Source organism: Oncorhynchus kisutch, linkage group LG28 (assembly GCF_002021735.2).
Source record: "Oncorhynchus kisutch isolate 150728-3 linkage group LG28, Okis_V2, whole genome shotgun sequence".
Classification (NCBI taxonomy): domain Eukaryota; kingdom Metazoa; phylum Chordata; class Actinopteri; order Salmoniformes; family Salmonidae; genus Oncorhynchus; species Oncorhynchus kisutch.
This window is the reverse complement of record NC_034201.2, coordinates 27,932,726-27,948,853: the sequence shown is the minus strand read 5'-3', so window position 1 is coordinate 27,948,853 and position 16,128 is coordinate 27,932,726. Positions and strand designations below refer to the sequence as shown.

The 16,128-nt window shown below is 40.9% G+C and overlaps 1 protein-coding gene across 12 annotated transcripts in view; it reads left to right on the top strand.

Annotated features, from left to right (window-relative positions):
• The window catches only part of LOC109872500 (neural cell adhesion molecule 1), a 307,284-nt gene that overhangs the window by 71,284 nt on the left and 219,872 nt on the right, over positions 1–16,128 (top strand). The gene's annotated exons all lie outside the window — the stretch shown is intronic.

The following is a 16,128-nucleotide window of genomic DNA, read 5'->3' as shown; positions in this document are numbered from 1 at the left end:
AATGTCAACAAACATGGCGCCACACAAAGCTGGCAAATATCTTAGCATTAGCTCATCATAATCAGTTCAACCTTCGAAAAAGTATTTTACACACATCATATGTGTCCATTACAATCTATGCAAGAATCAGAATGCATGATTTGTAACCAGAACTTGAAAACGTGAAAAGCTGTAAATACACTGCTCAAAAAAATAAAGGGAACACTAAAATAACACATCCCAGATCTGAATGAATGAAATATTCCTATTAAATACTTTTCTTTACATAGTTTAATGTGCTGACCACAAAATCACACAAAAATGATCAATGGAAATCAAATTGATCAACCCATGGAGGTCTGGATTTGGAGTCACACTCAAAATGTGGAAGTGGAAAACCACACTACAGGCTGATCCAGCATCAATGCCTTCCTCTTGCAGGAACTGCTGACACACTCCAGCCACATGAGGTCTAGCATTGTCTTGCATTAGGAGGAACCCAGGGCCAACCGCACCAGCATATGGTCTCACAAGGGGTCTGAGGATCTCATCTCGGTACCTAATGGCAGTCAGGCTACCTCTGGCGAGTACATGGAGGGCTGTGCGGCCCCCCAAAGAAATGCCACCCCACACCATGACTGACCCACCGCCAAACCGGTCATGCTGGAGGATGTTGCAGGCAGCAGAACGTTCTCCACGGCGTCTCCAGACTGTCACGTCTGTCACATGTTCAGTGTGAACCTGCTTTCATCTGTGAAGAGCATAGGGCGCCAGTGGCGAGTTTGCCAATCTTGGTGTTCTCTGGCAAATGCCAAACGTCCTGCACAGTGTTGGGCTGTAAGCCCAACCCCCACCTGTGGACATCGGGCCCTCATACCACCCTCATGGAGTCTGTTTCTGACCGTTTGAGCAGACACATGCACATTTGTGGCCTGCTGGAGGTCATTTTGCAGGGCTCTGGCAGTGCTCCTCTTTGCACAAAGGCGGAGGTAGTGGTCCTGCTGCTGGGTTGTTGCCCTCCTACGGCCTCCTCCACATCTCCTGATGTACTGGCCTGTCTCCTGGTAGCGCCTCCATGCTCTAGACACTATGCTGACAGACACAGCAAACCTTCTTGCCACAGCTCGCATTGATGTGCCATCCTGGATGAGCTGCACTACCTGAGCCACTTGTGTGGGTTGTAGACTCCGTCTCATGCTACCACTAGAGTGAAAGCACCGCCAGCATTCAAAAGTGACCAAAACATCAGCCAGGAAGCATAGGAACTCAGAAGTGGTCTGTGGTCCCCACCTACAGAACCACTCCTTTATTGGGGGTGTCTTGCTAAGCCTATAATTTCCACCTGTTGTCTATTCCATTTGCACAACAGCATGTGAAATTTATTGTCAATCAGTGTTGCTTCCTAAGTGGACAGTTTGATTTCACCGAAGTGTGATTGACTTGGAGTTACATTGTGTTGTTTAAGTGTTCCCTTTATTTTTCTGAGCAGTGTATATTATGCTCCATACGTACATACGGTATGCTACAGTAGAAACAACAACAAGATATAGAAAATAAGGCACTTACTTTGATAGGAACACACATTTGTAAGGAAAACAGCAATAAAGGCAAAGCTAGCGCCAGCCAAAAAATGTGCCGGGGGAAAAAGTTTGTGTGTTACTGCGCAAATGTCTGCATACTTGATCCGCGGAAACACTAGGGAAGTGCTTTGGCTCTCGTGAAGAGAAGTTTGTCCGGCTCAGTAAAGCATCCAACCTAAATTCTGGCATCTCGCGCATAAAGAAATATATTTGCTACTTACACGTGAAAAGGTTACTGGTATAGGGTGCAGTTGAAATTATTTAATCTGTTTCCGTATTAAGTTGATTGACAGGCACTGTGGCTTTAACTGTTTTAATGCTGATGAGCTCGACAATTGGGACATTACGCCAAGAAATGCAATACCCATAAAAAAGCCTCACTAGATGTTTTTATTTCAGGGGAGTACATGTATTGATTTGCTGTCATAACTTGGCCTACAGTAAGACATTTCAGCCCATTACACATAATGGCTGAATGATTAAGCTAATAAAATTAATTGTAATGACATTACCACACAGGATTTGGAGCAGCTATATGAGAGCAGGTGGCATAAGGTTGGAAATCGCTGTGCAGACATCTAGTTTGTCTGCTACTGTATTTCCAAAAGCTTGAACTGTTGGTGAAGTGCTCTATTCCAGATTTATTTTCATCTTTCATCTGTCAATAAATTACTTCTATGTAAATAGAATAATCTCTTGCCAATTTTCACTTCTGCTCATGTTAGCTAAGTGTTTTCAGTTGAGGTTTGCAGGGACAGTCAGCTGTCCACTTATGATTGTGCTCAGACAATGTCCACTGCAGGCAGATTATATTTAAACCAGTGGTGTAAAGTAGTTATGTAAAAAATGATTTAAAGTACTACGTAGGTTGTTTTTTTGGGGTATCTGTACCTTTACTTTGCTGTTTTTTGATTATTTTTGATTACTTTTCCTTCAGTACAAAATTAAATAATGTACTCATCTTCCTCATCTTCCTGATTTGGCACTAAAAACAAATGCTTAATTCGTAAAATATGTCAGTGTTGAAGTGTGCCCCTGACTATTCGTAAATTTAAAAAACAAGAAAAAGGAATTTGAAATGATTTAGACTTCACCATTTGACACTTAAATATATTTTTGAAATTACATTTACTTTTGATACTTAAGTATATTTAAAAGCAAATACTTTAAAAATACTTTTACTCATGTAGTATTTTACTGGGTGACTTTCACTTTTACTTGAGTCATTTTCTGTTAATGTATCTTTACTTTTACTCAAGTATGACAAATTGGTACTTTTTCCACCACTGATTTAAACCCTGTGGTACTGTAGATGTTGAGACTTATGGTCTGGATCCACAGACCTAGACAATGATTTCAGTGACTATATTACTGGCAGTTGTGGTCGCTAATTTTCAAGGTAACCTGAGCAACCAACATATTGCCTGGAATTGAGGCTTCTGGGATGTGGGGAGAGGTCATTAGCGTTTATCTGTTGTTTCAGGCTTCTTACGTCAAGATGTGAGATATTGGATAGATGGAATAAACCACAGAAGAGGGAAGAGCATGTTGAAAACATGCCAAGCAAGAAGAGCAAATACTGTATCTACTCTTGGTGGGTGTTGGTTGTCATGGCTAAAACACACAACAGTTAATGAGGAGGGAAGGAATGGTCATCTTATCGGCTCTAGTGTGTGTGCCGTGCGTTTGAACAGCTTTATAGACTCAGCTCTCATCGGAGGACCTTGCCAGTGAACGACTGTCTGGCCAGAGTGAAAATAGTGTCACATACTATAGCCTTAAGTCAACTGACTCGTTTCCTATTACCATGGCTGGGTATGGGGGTCTTCACATACTGAGGAATGAAGCATGTACTCTGTACTTGAGATTCATGGTCTGTTGCTGAAACATCTCTAGGTCAAACATCTAACTAGGCTTTGAAGTCCCAACTTCTATCAACTGATAAGGTGTATCAGTTAATAATTAGTTCAAGCCTTAAGTAAGAAGTTTGCGAAATCCAATGCAATCCATGATGGGGCACACTTACACAATTATGTTAATTGAGCCCATCTAATGAATGATCATAAAACCATATTTGCGATCGTGGCACTGTTATTTGTCCGAAAGGTGAGGAGCCATTTACAGCACTGTAAAAAAAAAGATGTTGATTCAACTTCCAGTTGAACCAGCTGCAATAAGACCGAGTTTGCTCCACAAAAAAGCATTGAAGTTGATTCAATGTACAATTGTAAGGCAACCAGCCTAATAGGATTGTGAGTTTGCTCAACATTTGGGCATATACTGTAGCTGAACCAACGTAAATTCAGAAATTTAATTTTATGTTCACTCAACTTGAATTCTAGGTTCAACTTGATAATTTTTTCTACCTTATTTGCATATTTCCCAGTGTGCTTTGCCTTTCGAGTTAATTGTAGTTACCACCCATTACTATTTGTAGTGTTTACCAAGTGAGTGTCTAAGGCTGCATTTACACATGCAGCCCAATTCTAATATTTTGTTCACCAATCAGATCACCTCTGAAAGAGATCTGATTTGAAAATATTTAATTTGATTGGTCAAAAGACCAAGTAGTGGAAAACAGATTTGAATTGGGCTGCCTGAAAGATCCATCTCAGGAATGGGTGCAGTAAATCCAACTACTAACAGGTTGGATTCGTTTAGAAAAATGTATGTTATTTATGTTTGTGTAGCATAATATTAATCAAACAATCAATGTACATGCAAAAACACAGGTATTGAAATAAACAATTCTGAAAATCAACCTGCTATAGAGCATGCTGGGAAATATGATAATAATGAGTGTGGTTTTGAGCAAACATGAATTTGTAATTTTATTCAACAAGATGGTTTGAATGCAGCTCACTTCGAGCTGAGTTAGTTTACTCAACAAACGCATTATCTAAAAATCTTCTCCTTTTGAAGTCCACTCAACTCACAGAATAACGCTGACTAAGCAAGTTGGCTTTTTTACAGTGTGAGAGGGTTCTGACAGCTACAGTATGACCAGAAGTGACTTTTTTGCAGCAGGTTAGGATAATTAATGTGGCAGGTTAGAAGACTTAGGTTAAGTTTAGAAATAGGGTTAGGGTTAACAAAATGCTCTCCTAACCTGCTATGAAAAGTCATTTCCGGTCATGGCTGTACTTCCTCTAGTCACAACTGTGTGAGAGCCCTCCTCAGAATGCAACAAATAAGTATTCCCTTAATTTATGTTTCTACGCCGTGCTGTCCTATTCTAATAGGACCATTTAAATCGCTTTGATCCTCGAAAGGCAATCTACAAAGACCTGTCAACACCCCTAAACCTGCTTATTCAAGGGGAACATCCTCACACTCAGAAAGGCCCTTTTGACTGTTCTAAAGTACCATTAATTTGTGAAAGCAGTGTTTTCTTTCTTTTTCCCCGCTGTCAATATATTTATTTATATTTCCAGCAGCAGTTGACATATGAGTCTGTCTAATAGGCAGGGGGAAGGGGGGAAGAGATTAAAACACCTCAGACAGTGAGATTGGGTTAAGCCAAATTAATTGTATGCATAAACATTAGGCCAAAAGCTGCTCATTGACTGCTGAATGTGCTTTCATTAGCATGAGTCATGCGTTGCCCCGAACACATTCGGGTAATAGAACTCAGTTTGCTGAGCTAGGTAGTAAAAAGAGAGAACTAACAGGTTGGTAAAGCCAAAAAAAGACACCTAATTAGACTTCTGGATCTCAATCCAGTATTAAATGAGCTGGCTATGTGGTTTACCTTAACTAACTCTAAACAGAGACCCAGAGGCTTAGAGAGGTGAAGGTCACAGCCTTTTAGCTCCTCATCACTTCTCTATTGGGCTGGGTCGAACCAGAGGATTTAACAACCAACTCGGAGACCATACTGTGAAGGATCAGGTAGGATCAGGTCCTTGTTGACAGTATTATTAGTGCTCCCTGCACACTCGCAAGCTTTAGAAGAGAACTACCTTCTTAGGCTTTAATTTGTCAAATTATCCGATAACATTAACCCACATTTTCAGAGTTGAAGGCACTCCCAAGAACAATAGCAAATTCCTTTCGTCATGAATCCCCTATTGCTACTGAGGATAATTTTCCTGGATTGCTTTCCACAAGTACACATTTTTTATATCTCAGCACAGTTCGACTCCAGTGGTCATCTGTGTCGTGTTTTTTTTCCAGCTGTGGTCTCAGACTTGGCAGTGAATAGATTTCCCTCATGTGCTCTATTAAAAAGACATTCAAATGCCTTTTCCCCCTTCTTGGCTCGGTGAACAAAGCTAAATAAACCTTAGCTCCACCAAACCTGAAGTTTCCCAGGAGTTCAGGCTTGATAGTGTATCTGATAAGCATTTAAAACCTTGAAGTTGCCCAGGAGTTCAGGCTTGATAGTGTATCTGATAAGCATTTAAAACCTTGAAGTTGCCCAGGAGTTCAGGCTTGATAGTGTATCTGATAAACATTTAAAAAGTTGAACCGAGCACCCGCACAGACACTCTTTTTTTCCAGAGGAGAGAAGAAAACAAAATGATACTTTGCTACAGGCCCTAATTGATGTCTTTATCTCTTTCCTTTAGCTCTGTAGTAATTACAAAACCAGTCAGAAGAAAGTGAAAACAGTGGAGAAGTTAACTTTTTCTGATATTGTTATGGAAATGTGCGTCTTTTCAAATGCTTGTGTATATATCCATACCTTAAGCATGTCTCTGTAATGAAAGAAATTGGTTTGACACTAGTAGACATGCTTCCTCTTCACTAAGTGACAGACTGCATATTGATTGATGTAGGGAAATGGTCAATCCAATTAGAGTTGGATTGGTTTAACATCAGCGTGATTGAATCAAAAGTATTTCAGCTTTCTCATCGATCCTGCCAGAACTTAGGCCGAGTAGCTGTACATATCTAGAAAGCCACGCCCTCTTTACGGGATATATGTAGTGCACTCCAAGACACTCATTAATGTGATCAGTGGTGCACAGCAGACTTCCAGAGGTACAATACATGTGGATAAGAGCCCGGGGTAAATTGCATTTGGCCTGCCTGTACTGTTTAAAGTAACTGTTCACTGAAAATCTCAATTTTAAGTTCATATTCTGTTCATTTATAGCCAAATAATGTTGTTGACTCTTCCTATACTCATATTTGTGGCTAAAGTATACATTGGAGAAAACACTTCAAATGCCCCACCTCAAATTTGTATTTCAAACAAAAATTGTATTTCCTCAGAGGAGGATGTATTGGCCAATCAGCGGTCTAGAGGATGAGTTGGCCAATCATTGGTCTACTCGCATTAATATTTTGAATGACCAGTATACTCCTACACCATTCTGTTGTTGGGTACGCCCACACCATTCCAGCACAGAAAAGCTTATTTTTCACATACTTATTACCATTTTTGAAAGGAAAACTATTTCACTCATCTATTTCACTCTATTTCACTCTGTATGTAATTCTAGGTCATATTTCATAGAAATCTGGAAACACTGGACAGTTACTGTAGATCAGAATGCACCCTGACAGAGCTCTGTTCTCAAGTTAATTCATAAAAATAGTTCCTTGGCTGCACCCGCCATTTGTGTTGCAGTTGTTCCCTTACAAAGAACATATTGTTCTGCGGTTCCACTCGCCGCTAAGTTTTTGTTATTGTGTTACATAAGTGGCATAGCCAAGTCAAGGCTATTCTATTCTCTTTCATGTCCACATTTGAGCTGGCTGGACTTCTGTGTTCACACTGGCCAGTTGCCTCCTACAAATAACCCCCGCATTCAAGCACCTCCTTGAAACATGTGTTGGAGAACAAGGTTATATTATCGAGCTATACACCTATGGAGAGCCAGAATCTCGAAAGAAACCTGCCTCGGGTGCATAATTAATCCTGAACTTTAGTTGGGGACAGCTTATAGCTCTGTAGTATATTGCTTAGCTCAACAAAGTAGCTCCAAGTTTGTCCTTCATTCTCTCCTTCCTGCCAATTTTAATATGGCCTGTCTTTTTGCGTCGGAAGCCTTGTGTCCAGTTCGACTTCATTGGCTTTTCCCTCCATTTTGTGCAGCTTTTGTCTGGAAGTCTAGTCCTGTAATCTTTAGGTCCGTTTTGGTGAAAATAACCTTTATTTCAGTAATGATAATAAGCTAATTCTAATGTATAGTCAATGAGTGTGCTGTGCTGGTAACTTTAATTATTTACTAGGAGCACTGCTTCTACCTATTGTGTAGATTTTTTGTAAATCTTTGTTTCAAGTTATTTGATTAAGTATGTGTTGTCAAGAAATATGTCCTTGTGAAGACTTACAGAAAATGTTTGACCACTGTCATTAGGTGAGCAAAGTAAAAAGAAATATAAAAAAATCGATTTGTTTACTTTTTGGGACTTATAAACTGTTTGCGGTAATGAGAATTGTTGCTGTGGAAATTGTGGTAAATGTATCATATCTGATCAATAAACATAACAATAATTATGAAATAAATACACATCCTAATCATAGTGATCCAAGAGGATTTTTTATTTTTTTTGTCAAGTTCCAGTATTGTGAGAATCGCCCGGGTGGGTTTTGCACCCATTATGTATGGCCTCTCATATATAGTCGTATTCTAACCCTGTTTGTTACATGGTAATAGTCGCAAAGACCAGCTGCATCTACTACACACTCCCCCTTTTTAAGAGTGTCCTTTATGGTAGAAGACCTCTCTTCATTTATGGCTCTTGGCTGGCCTCTTAAGTAGCATATGAACCTGAGAAGAGTAGACGCAGATACGTGGGGAGTTTGTGTCATCTCACGCCCCCCATGGATTTAAAAGCCTTCCTTGGCTCTCTGGTGGAGACGGACACATAAGTGGTCAGTTCCACCAGCCTAGTATGGCTCGGTCACCCAGCTCTATATTAGCATCTGATTCACGCTGCTCCTCGCCACCAATTTACACCCGCAACAGATGTTTTATTAGGTCTTTACATATTTTATGGACTCATTTGGGTCATTTTGGTACTATTTGCCAGTCCAGAGTCCATGGGGGCTTTATTTGGCCTTCTTAGTGCCTGAGTTAAAAAACAAAAAGAAGACCTTAATCAAACCCCATTTTGAAGGCTTTAACTCACAGCCTGCATGCAGTTTATCCTGATAAAAAATAATCATTTTCTATTTTTATAAAAGCCATGACCCTGACCATCAGAACCGTTTATTGGAATGATTTCAAGCCAGCCATGAAGTGTTTGTTTCCATGCAAATTCTCATTTATGCGTGTGGCGAGAAAATATGCTCACCTCGGTTCATTTGTTTTTAATAACACAGGTTATGGTCTGCTAAGCTAGGCTAATGCTGGTGAGCTATAGATTTTTGCCAGTTTGCAGATGAAGTGAGTATTTGCACTCCACATTAGCTCATAACAGAGCCATATCTCCTTGATATTGATTAACCATTTTTTAGAGAGCCATTATTTTCCCCTCTACTTTCAGAAGTAGAATTTTAGTAGTATGATATTTAGTAGTATGCTATTTCCATCCCCAACCACATCTAGCTGGGATACCGAAGTGGAAAATGACATCGCAGGCCTGTTCTGTCGCCAACAAATTGGACATCACTGACGAATGACATCATTCCAAAGCAGCGTTGGTTTGCGTATCCTTGGGCCATTGTACATAGTGCACGGTTTGTTATAACACTCAATGCTTGTACAAATGCCTTTCAAACTAGCATGTCATTCCCCACAGCCAGAATGAATGGGGATCTGTTTAGGAGTCAATCTTTGTTTGCATAGCTAGATTGCAATAACAAATTATACTAAAGGGTATTTTACAATGATGATATGGAATGCAATGTTCAGCAGCAATAGTGCAGAGATGTTTTCTACTGCTTCTGTGACCTGACTCAGATAATGGTTTTATATATGAGCTTTTTTCTTAATGAAATAGTTTTAACATTGTGCCCCCGCCAGGCTTTGACATACAGAATTCTGACTGCAGTCAACGTCTGCTCGAATGGAGGCCACCAGCAGCAGACTACAGAAATGCAAGAAGACCAAGCCCCCATTTGATCTTTAACTATGGGGGATATTGCTTGCTAAGCTTTTTTACATCTCCTTCAGTCTCCTCGACTTTACAGCTGTGCACACTGGTTTTACATCACCGAGAAGAATCCTACTGGAATAAACGCATCAGACCCTGGGATAGTGTGAAGACTTTAACAGACAATACTGTAGAAATGAAATATATGCCTGCTCCATTGTGCTGGGAGGACTTCAAACGACAGACCTATAATAATTTCTCCAGTGCTTTACAGTGCAATGGTTTGACTGTCACAGGTTATGCCATGCTCCCCACACTCTAGTCCTAGCCTGCCAGCTAGGCAGGCAGCCCTCGGTCCTCCTCTCCCACATATAGGCCAGAGCCAGAGACCTCATGGAGTTTGTAGAGTTTATTGGAGCGAGGGGTCAGGCAGGGAAAGGGTGGAGGTGGGGAAGAAAGGGGGGTCCCTCCAGTCCCCTTGAAAACAAGTGCTACCTCCTAAAATCTGTCTAGACAGAATTAACATTCCGGGGAGTCGGGCCCTGATATGAAGAAGTGTCATCTGGAATATATGTGCACGTCTCACATGATCTAATTCGGATTTGAGGCTCCCATTTCTTCCCCGTTGGATAGCTATAGGTCGTGGCTATTTCAAAGGTGTATATTCGCTTGATTGATACAAAAATGCTCTGACTAGGGCACCTTACATTCTTGCAGAGCTGTTTGTCAGTTTAAATCTGCCGATCTCCCCCTCCTGTAGTTTTGATTCCTCCCACCACCTCATAAGATATAGTCAGTCTGCGAGGAGCAATAACTTCATTAAATCATTAAAATCTCCCTAAAAAGTATTTACAGAACAGAACGCTTAAGAAAGCAGATTATTTTAAAGATTAGATGAAGTGGCTGTAAAGCAAATGTTACTATAATCTCCCGATATAGACTTCCAAGGAGAGTTGGTTGTGTTGAGACTTCCTGAGGCAAAATTTCACGCTGCCCTTCTTTTTGAGACATTTTAAAACAATAACAAATAAAGACACATGAGAAGCAGTTATCGTGAAGAGGAAATGTCAGTCCGACTGACAAATCTGGGTTTGGCGGATGCCAGGAGAATGCTACCTGCCCGAATGCATAGTGCCAACTGTAAAGTTTGGTGGAGGAATAATGGTCTGGGTCTGTTTTTCATGTTTTGGGCTAGGCTCCTTAGTTCCAGTGAAGGGAATCCTTAGCGCTACAACATACAATGACATTCTAGACGATTCTGTGCTTCCAACTTTGTGGCAACAGTTTCCTGTTTCAGCATGGCAATGCCCCCTTGCACAAAGTGAGGTCCATACAGAAAGGGTTTGTCGAGATCGGTATGGAAGCACTTGACTGGCCTGCACAGAGCCCTGACCTCAACCCCATCGAACACCTTTGGGATGAATTGGAACGGCAACTGCAAGCCTGGCCTAATCACCCAACATCAGTGCCCCACCTCACTAATGCTCTTGTGGCTGAATGGCAGGACGTTACCGCAGCAAGGTTCAAATACCTAGTGAAAAGCCTGCCCAGAAGGGTAGAGGCTGTTATAGCAGCAAAGGGGGGACCAACTCCATATTAATGTGCGTTATCTTGGAATGAGATGTTCGACGAACAGGTGTCCATATACTTTTGGTCATGTAGTATATAATGTCACCTCAGAGGAGAGAGGGAGGGGGGTGTGACTGTCCTACCATGGTGGAATTTGTTGTTTCAGAATTGTCACGAGAACAAAATGGTGGGCCTGCATACACAGTGAAGGCAACACAATTTAAATCCTTTTAATGAATAGCCAGTCAATATTACAGTATTGTGTAGGATTGCAATATCCAGTCCCCACACAGATCACAATTGCGTCGGGCAGACGGTGTCAATGGACGGTGGACCTTTGAAGCATGGCATGCGTGAATGTGGGCCGCAACCCCACAATACCGAATGTAATGAATTGTTAGTGGAATCGGCTAGAAAGCTTTGCAGCACCTCAGTGAGCACATACAGTGAACACACTGGAGTTCACTATAACTCTCATACCGTTGTTGGGCCAGCAATTGTTTTACATGCAAAGCCTGACGTTTGGATCGAGAGAAGGTGTATTTTACAGTGGCAATTGGCTGAATGGCTGGCTGAACATGTTACCAATGAATTCCATCATGGCTTCTCATTCCACCGTCTACTACAGGACTCAAGGTAAGGTACAGTTAATGTTCCCTGGGGCTGCTGAACCCTCTGACTCATTGTGGTTGGCTGTGTTTGGACCCTGAGCTACATGCAAATGCAGATTTTATGTAGCATGTAATTAAGGGACTGCTTAAGCATGGACATTAGAGCATTCAGCATTCAAGTCCGGGAGCGGTCAGTGAATCGCAATAGTTCCACGAGGACAGCCTTGCCTCTCTCCCAAAACACAATCCGCTGTGAAAAAGCCTGTCGGAGAACTGGCTGCCATTATCATAGTCGTCTCAGCTAGACAGAATGCGATTTATGTCTGTCAGCTTTCTCTTCTCCATACAGGACTCTTCAGAAGGCAGCCCCTAACATGGCTGAGGATGTGCAAAGGTGCCTAACCTGTGTGAATGGTCTTTTGGTCTAAATACATAGTCATCTATTGCGCTTCCTGATGTGGTGTGCATTGAAAGTGCTGTGATATGGAAGAAGGAAGACAGATCCAGAATGTGAAAGGACATCAATGCAAATCAGTGGAGTCTCCTCAGAGGATACATAGGGTAGCACCATGGTGTAGCCGGAGGACGGCTAGCTTCCATCCTCCTCTGGGTACATTGACTTCAATACAAAACCTAGGAGGCTCATGGTTCTCACCCTCTTCCATAGACTTACACAGTAATTATGACAACGTCCGGAAGACGTCCTCCAACCATCAGAGTTCTTGCAAAATGATCTGACATGTTGTCCACCCAATCAAAGGATCAGAGAACAAATCTAGTACTGAAAGCATAAGATACAGCTAGCTATATCAAGAAAGGCATGTTTGAGATTAACCCTTGATGCTGTAGTTGCATGTCACAAAACTAGGGTTTCCCTAAGCCCCCTCTATTACAGTGAAGAGTCGGATGTAGAAGTAAAAAAATGAACAAATCAGAATTCTACCGTTTGCTGTCGATTAGCTACAGTATGTGTCATTCCACGAGAGTCCACGAGACTAGCATCAGTGCACACGACTGGCCGCAGCAGTGCCACCAACAGATTAACATGCTCGCCCGGGGAATTTCCCTACAAGTCTATTTCCCTGGTTAATAGGTGCTTATGAAGGCTCTGAAGGGTGATGATACTGACACATAATCTAGAATTACTGATGACAAGAAGGCTATTTTGAGTCTTTGAAAACAACCAGTTTGACATTTTCCAGATTGTTTTCCCATTGGTCTATCCTGTTAGCATTTGTTACTTATGGTAAACATACAGTTGGTTCAAAGAGTTTCAGTAACTCCTGAGTTATGAGCTAATCCTTTACACGGGGGTCTCTTACTCCCCTGTCTACGTAGCTGCTTCATATTCTGCCCATTTATTCTGGGGATAGATCTCAAGTATCTGAGTCATGACACCGGGGGTAACTTGCACAATAAAGGCAGCAATTGAACCTGTGAACTCTGCTACCACACACCGCATTCCTAACCTAAATCCACAGGGGAGACATTTCTCAGAAGAGCCCTCTACACAATGAGCCATGGCAGCAGAACAATATTTATGTGTCCAACCTCATACTGAATACTTGATACATACAGCCATACTCTGACCCCTTGACATTTATCTGGGGTAGGTCAAATCAATATTTGGCTTTCAAATTAAAAAATTTAACATCCACAGAGAATGTTCCCTATTGCTTTATTTTCGTAAGATAATATATATTTCTGGTGGGCGCATTCCACGGAGTAAAAACAGCAGAGCTTTAGGAAATTCTGATTTTAATCAAGACTAAGAAGCCCTTGGATAACTTTAAATCCAACCTGACTCAATGCAAGCTTTGACCAGACAGCTTTGTTTAGTATGAATGTTTTTTTCCTGAAGGAATGCACAATAACATTTCTCTGACTTCGGCTCGCAGTGAAGTCTCCATTGAGGCGAGATTTCTAATTGCCTTAAACTCAAAGCCCTCTTTTACTAAAGATGTGTTCAACCAATCAACTTTGTTTCCAAGCATATGTAAGCATTGTATTGCTTTGTAACTTTCTGTTTAGAGTTAACATATGACTGAATGCCTCTTGTATTGGAAGCCAAATATATGTGGTAGACTGCTGTCTTCTCTCCCAAATGGAAATTGATCATCATTACATTGTGGTTGGTATCTGCTGTTGTTTTTTGAAACTGTTCCGTTGGATCTCCACTCTGCTACAACCTTCATCTATTTTTGTCCTGTGTATAGGGCAATATCTCACTGTTCACTCCTTAATTAAAGTCTCACAAACCAAATGCCAATGCTCTTACCAGCATCAGTGTTATTGACCAGAAACATGGTCATTCATTTTGGAGGGAAAATGCCTTCCATAAATTGTACTCTTGTCAGATGTCTTGCCTTCTTAATCATGGCTGATTTTAAGCTTGTCCATAATATTTTAGGATTCTGCCTCATCACATTGCCAGAGGATGGCTAAGTAGACCAGTTAAGCCAGTATTTGCCACCTCAGTGCTTGGCTTTTGAACAGTCAGTCCTCGTGCCCTCCTGCAACATGGTTTGTATTATTACTGCAGTGTTTAGGGAGACCAGAGATAAACGCACTACTGTTAGCATTCAAAATAGCGCACACATGCCAGTATTCATAAAACTTGGCTATGAAGAAACGTTGAATAAACATGGCTGTCTTTTGTTAGCCTCTAAACCCCTTCAGTAGAAGGATCAGAGATGGTGTACATATAAATCCAGACCCAATGTGGGTTATTGCTTTCAGGAAGGTTGTAAGAAAGAGAACGACTCAAAATACTTACTGAAGCTTTAAATCTACTCGTTAATGAGATGGACGGGTGTGAGGAGAAATTAAAGAAAAATATACTATCTTTTAGAGAAAGTCAACCTTTGTTAGTGCTATGTTTTTGTTTAGCATGTCTCCCTTATGGCCCCCGTATTGAAATCATTCATTTTCACACATTAATTTTCACCCCTTTAAATATCCACTGCATGCTTTTGACAATTTAGACTCTGTGCCATTGTGTGTGCTCTTGTGAGTGCTGATAATCAGCCATTAATGGTGCTCCGAGGCCAGTAGCCATGCAAATTCATATGTATTAAATAAACGCCTTTTCGTCTTGGTGTGCGCTAATGGACTTGTGTGGCAGAGACTTTTTGTCCCCTCTTTTTTCCCTCCTCTTTCTTTGACCTTTCACATGGAGTTTTCTAGAAGAGCAATATAAGAACTATTTGCATAAAAGGTCCCACCCATTCAATAGCCAGGCCTCCCTGATTTATGGTGGCCATTTAGAAAGGTGTCATATTAAATATACCCCATAAAGTTCCCATGCTATGTCATAGGGCAAGGGGGCAATGCTGAGAGAAATAAACGGATTTGTGTAGATAAAGATTACTCAGAGGAGTCATTTGAAGGTTAAAGACTACGTCATAATTATATATAATTTGATAGAGATGGCAACTCGAGTCTGAGACTCGGACTCAAGTCGCACTTATTAAGTCGCAAAGAAAATTACTTGCAACTTGACTTAGACTCATGATCAATAGACTTGACTTGGGCTAGATGAGAGACTTGTGAACAAGTCAGTACTGGGATAAGTTTTAGTTGTGCATTCTACAGAGAATCTGGAGTATAATGCCAGTGGCAAAAAACGAAATGCTGTTTGCAAAACTTGTGTAATTAACATTAAAGATGCTGGCGCAACTACATCTAACTTCGTCCGACATTTGAAAATTCACTGCGAAAGGTCAGTTAGGCTAGCTAGCTAACCACGTTACAATGTGGTTAGACTAATAACAGCTTGTTTAGCAGATGCCAGCTTGATATATCTAGCTTTCTTGTGTGTCATCTTTTAGCTAACTGGAAATGTATTACTGTTGAGTATTTCTTGAAAGGTTAAGAGGTGGGTTAGCTAGGCCTACTTGTTAGCAGAGATTATTAAGTTACATCTCGGCGATATACATATCACTCTGAGATGTAATATAGTTTCTGTTGTAGCCTGGTCCTAGGAAGTAACTTAGTATAAAATGAGAGTTCAAAGCATGCAACTTCTTGGACATTTCTGCTGAAAAATCCCATAGACCATATACAGTGGGGCAAAAAAGTATTTAGTCAGCCACCAATTGTGCAAGTTCTCCCACTTAAAAAGATGAGAGGCCTGTAATTTTCATCATAGGTACACTACAACTATGACAGACAAAATGAGGAAAAAATCCAGAAAATCACATTGTAGGATTTTTAATGAATTTATTTGTAAATTATGGTGGAAAATAAGTATTTGGTCACCTACAAACAAGCAAGATTTCTGGCTCTCACAGACCTGTAACTTCTTCTTTAAGAGGCTCCTCTGTCCTCCACTCATTACCTGTATTAATGGCACCTGTTTGAACTTGTTAGCAGTATAAAAGACACCTATCCACAAC